At 43.1% G+C, this 5,431-nt stretch overlaps 1 non-coding gene across 1 annotated transcript; it reads right to left on the bottom strand.

Annotated features, from left to right (window-relative positions):
* Positions 1-3,939: 3,939 nt before the first annotated feature.
* trnal-cag (transfer RNA leucine (anticodon CAG)) lies at positions 3,940-4,022 on the bottom strand. Its single transcript has one exon. It is a non-coding gene; the product is annotated as a tRNA-Leu (tRNA).
* Between the last annotated feature and the right edge of the window lie 1,409 nt (positions 4,023-5,431).

Raw genomic sequence — 5,431 nt, 5'->3', positions numbered from 1 at the left:
AGATGTCAGCATACTCTGGTAGACTGATTTTTGTAACAGTTTTAACAACACCAGGTCAAAGTCCAACAGGTTTATTTGGTAGCAAATACCATTAGTTTTCGGAGCGCTGCTCCTTCGTCAGATGGAGTGGAAATGTGCTGCATCAGAGAGGGACACAACATACAAGAATTGTTCACATTATATTGAATTGGGACGGAGGAATTTCGAAATACTGAATGTGTTGACCATATCAATTCGAAATCTACCAGTAAGCTGCTTTCCTCGGCATTCATCATTGAAATACCGATAAATCAGCAAGGCTATGGTTTGTAAGTGAAAGTATTAGCACTGGTATGTATTTTCTTTTGAACAAAGTGGCATTTTGAATCATTGTTACTGAGCATAGTTAGAATTTCATTCTGCAACAGTTTACTTATTAGTACAAACCTAGTAAAGCATGTATTACACAAACTGTTATCTATTTCCGATTGGGGATGGTATATCGAGAGAAACTTGCTTTTCTTGAGATATATTACTGACCTATATCTGGCTGCACAGGTTTCAATCTCAAAATTGGCCAGTGGTACAAAACTTGAAAATATTATGACCTTTAGTGAGAAGGATATTGATAATCTTCAAGAAGATATAGGCAGGCTGGTGAAATGGGCACAGACGTGACAGATGCAATTTAATTATTGTAAGGAAGTGTGAAGTGATGCATTTGGGTCCGAAGATCGAGGAGAGGTGATATGAAATAAAGGGTACGCCTTTAGCCTTCCCATTCCCTATGGCACTTTTACCATGCCAAGATTCCACAGTCTATTCACCCATCTCAGAACACATTGAATATCCAGCCTGAAGTCTGCATTTCACCGTCCACTTGTGCAGAGATGATTAAACATTTAGCACTCCCACTTTCCTATGTACCTTTACTCTGCAACGACCCCTGCTCCGTCTGACAACTCAGTCAACGTCGCACCTTCACTTTGAGAACTGCCCATGGTAGGCTTATCCTGCCCAGTCCCAATTGTGTTTCACTCTGCTCAGTTATATTGCCCAGATTGCATTATGTTCCAACTTTCCTATTCTCAATTAATAATAACTGAATGAATAGAACCATCCTTTGATTAAACACTGTCACCTTTCAATGTTTCGCGGGCGAGTTTAATGAAGTGCTGAAAGTTATCCAAACATATCTGCAATTTGCATTCTCATTGACAAAGAACTGAGCGGGTGATGGATACAGTTTCAATAGTCGCTTTAAAAAATAGAGAATGGATATACAAATTTAAAATCCAAGGGTGATATCACTGCCTGAAGAGATTTTCAGGCTGTGGCGATTAGAATAACAATGCACATTATCAATTTGAATTGTTGAAAACAATAGAATGGTGCATCCATTGTGGATGAAAGGAAACTTTAAACTGTGCAGCCGTGCTGTGCTTCAGGAGCTGGTTTTACAGAAATCTCCATGAATCAAAAGTGTTGCCTCGCCTGCTGAGCATTTTCAGCATTTTCTGTGTTTGTTTCAGATTTCTAGCTTCCAGCTTTGCGTTGTGTTCTGTGCAGGTGTTTTACTGCAATTGGGAACATGTTCTGATCCGCCCTGTGACAGATGGAGTAGAATGTGTATCGTGACTCTCAAGCCTGCGAGATTCGACTCCAAGCTGTACAAGAGAATGAGGAAGAGAGATAGGGAGGATCATTCTGTGATGGACAGATTTCCTGTATAAAGGGCACAAAAATCTGTATTTCCACAGCTGTTTTAACAGACATAAGATGTCCCAACATGACTTGCAATCAATGAAGTTCCTCTTAACTGTTCCCGATGTTTTAACGATGAGATTGTTGAACTTACCAGAGTTTCTGCATTGTCAAGAATCCATATATGGACCTGTAAAATAAACTTCCAACACGCGCCATGTGGCTCTGTGGCGCAATGGATAGCGCGGTAGACTTCTAAATAATGGTAAGTTAACTACTCAGAGGTTGTTGGTTTAAATCCCACCAGAGTCGAATTTTGGATCAGATTGTTCGCAAACGGTTTGCTGCTTCATTGATGAGATTCAGCTTTGGCACCGACATTTCCTGCTCTGCCATCTCTCCATGCTGTTTCTGTTTACTCGGCTTTCAGGGAAACCACTGACTTGGGAAGAAAATGCAAACCCCAGTGGCTTTCATAAGATTTGACACAACGTTCGCTGATTGCGTTAAAAAATAGTAACATACATTTTCAGTTAGATATTTCGCTTCTTTTGGAAGAGAACGATGTTAAAGAACGCATACACGCAACAACAACAACAACAACTTATAAATAACTACAATCAATGAATAGATATCAATGCCCTGCAACTTGGTGGTGTTATCCTGATGTGTCTGCTGCGCTCATCCTTCCAGGCTGTAGTGGTCGTGGGTTTGGAAGGTGCTGGAAAAGGAGCCTTGCGGTGTTGCTGCAATGCACCTTGAGCACAGATGGTGCACACTGCTGCCTTGTGTGTCGGTAGTGGAGGGAGTGCTTTTTTATTCATGCGAACCAAATGAAGTGGGCTGCTTTGTCCTGGATGGTGCCAAACCTCTGTAGTGTTGTTCAAGCTGCATTTATCCAGGCAAGTTTCTCAGGAAACCAGGTGCTCCGGTTGCCTTCCCCAGTCTAAAGATGAGCAGCTTGGGTTGTTTGGCCATGATCGTTTTCCCTTGGTTCCCAAGGTGTTTGTATAGGCAGATTAGTGGGGTGGATGTGTGGCGCCGTGGGGATAGATCCTGTGTGCGATTCTCTGTCGGGGAGTCGGTACAGACTCAATGGACAGAATGGTCTCCTTTTGCACTGTTAGGATTTCATGATTCTAAGGTCATTGGACTGTGTTAGAAATTCCCTGAGAAAAAACATGGAAAGCTGTGTTTGGAGAACTGACAGCATTGGGTTTATTGTAGATGAAATGTGTTTTACTGCAAGATTATGAAAATACCTGGATCGGGTAAATAAATATTAGAGATATTTGTGGGGATCTCGAAATATGTTTTTGTTTCATTTTGTAGATCATCCACTGTAAAGGGAAAGACAACATTGGTGAGCAAGGAAGGGATGCTGTGACTTACAAATGCCGCCTAATAGAAGTCAAACCTCTGCTGGGATTTGAACGCAGGATCTTATCATACAAGCGCCTTAACCAACTAAACCAGCTTGATGCTTCGGCTTGTACAGCGGAAACTGGAAATGCGTTCCTGATCTGGCGGTATTTGTGCAAAAAGGGACACTACCAGATCTTGAACATATCTCTGCAAATAGAGATAGTTCACATTTCAGATGCAGACCTTTCACGGGAACGACCGCTTCACTCTCCACAGATGCAATGGGATCTCGGATATATTCATGAAAGAAAAATGATTGAATCCCACAGTGGCCCATCGAGACTGCACCGATTTCCCTGAAAGCCTTTGAAACCCGCCTTTCCCGACATTGAACAAGCACATCAGAGGGAATCACAGACATCACTCAGTGCAACTCTTCCGCTAAACATTGAGTGATTTATCGTGAGCTGGTTCGATTTATTGTTTTCAGACACACATCTAGTATAAAAGTAGCCGTGTTCAGGATGTCATTCACAAACACAGCTTTCTGCTCTGACGGCAGACGTTCTCCTTCTGTGGCACAAGGTGATTTTTTAAAAAAGATACTTCATTCATGAGGGCTATGTCTGTCGCTGGCACGGGAATCAGTTATTCTCCAAATTAATTATCTTTGTGTAATTGGTGACGAATTTCCTCTGGAGCCACGGCAGTGCGTGTGCACAAACACTGCTGTTCGGGAGGGAGTTCCTGGATTGTGAACCAGCCAGAGGAACGGCGATGTCTTTCCAAGTCAGTGTGGTGTGGGTCTCTGAGTGGTCGTTGTTTCTCCGCATCTGCTGCCCGGTGAGAGATTTCTTGGTTTTGGATGGTGCCTCGCGAAGTAAAAACAGCTGTCAGGAGTGGGATTTGAACCCACGCTTCCAGAAAAGACTGCGACCTGAACGCAGCGCCTTAAACCGCTCGGCCATCCTGACGACATTCGCCTAAGTGTAAAATCTCTGCACAAATCGAATTGAATTCCACCTTTATTGTTATTAAATTTAAACCGCGATGCGTTTTTCCATTTTCGAACCCCAGTCAGAGGCCTGTGTCTGAGTCCCATCCTTCCCCAAGCCGCCGGGAGGTGAGGAGTTTCTCATTGCTGCATTGTTCTGTTTTCTCAAATCAACAAAAACCCAATTCCCGCCCTATCTGTTCCTTGCACGAAGGTGTTGAGAGTGTCAGATCTGAGCAAGGGGAAGTATCCAATTGGAGAGTTACATCCTGGCGACAGGAATATCTCTCCACAGCTACTTTCGGAGCTGCTGAATATTTCCAGCATGTCGTTTGTTCCTTCAGTTCATTCAGTGACAACATAATCTTGACTCTTGGGCGCAGCTCCAGACACAGCTTTTCTGTGATCTTCGCACAGACAAGTTCACTCTTCACTTTCCTACATACATGCTTTAAAATCGACTCTTTTCACACTCAGCATCCTGCAGCATTGCCTTCAAACCTCACCCAACCCTCCACCCACCCACCAGGGTCTCAGAGGTACAAGTGCTTCTTAGGAATTCACAAAAGCAAGGGGATCGCAGTGTTTGTGAGGGAATATAAACGATTAATCCACACACACACACACACACACACACACACACACACACACACACACACACACACACACACACACACACACAGCCACAGCAGATGGTGAAATTTGACATCAATAAAAACATCTGGTATTAAAAGTCTAACGACAATCAATCGACTGCCTTAAAATAACACAACTGGTTCATTCATGTCCTTTAAGGAATGCATTTTTTTCCTGGTCTGCACCTCCATGTTGCCCCCGACGCTCAGCAACTTTGGTGACTCGAAGTTGTCCTCTGAGGCGACCTACCAAGCCGCTCAGGTCAAGGGCAATTTGGGATGAGCAACAATTGCGGGCCCAGTCAACGATGCCCATATCCAAGGAATGAATAAACAAAATAAATAGCTGATTCAAAGTGAGGTGATACAGAAAGTCAGTTGCAGCATCAAAGATTGACAGATACAGAATTAAATTAGAAACTATCTTTCAGTTCTGGAAGCTGACAGTCAGAACAAGTCACTTGTACAGGCACAGTTCAACAGATAGAATCTGTTGTAGGTAAAAAAAAAAACCTCTGACACTATTAGTGGATCAAAGTGCAGGTTTATTTTCACAATTGTGGGAGAAGTGAGGTTCGAACACAAGTAAGAACAGAGTTTATATATGTCCCGGGCCCCGCCCTCATCACATTGCAATTCTCTGAGATGTCTGTCGTTGTTCGTGATGAGATTCGTGTTGCATCAGCAGTATCTTCCTCTGGGTAGTTTGTTCGATCTCCAAGGCCACGATTGTTCGTCATTTATATCCTTGAAA

Source organism: Mustelus asterias, unplaced genomic scaffold (assembly GCF_964213995.1).
Source record: "Mustelus asterias unplaced genomic scaffold, sMusAst1.hap1.1 HAP1_SCAFFOLD_76, whole genome shotgun sequence".
Lineage (NCBI taxonomy): Eukaryota > Metazoa > Chordata > Chondrichthyes > Carcharhiniformes > Triakidae > Mustelus > Mustelus asterias.
Note: the sequence above shows the minus strand (reverse complement) of the source record. Positions and strands in the feature narration are given on the sequence as shown.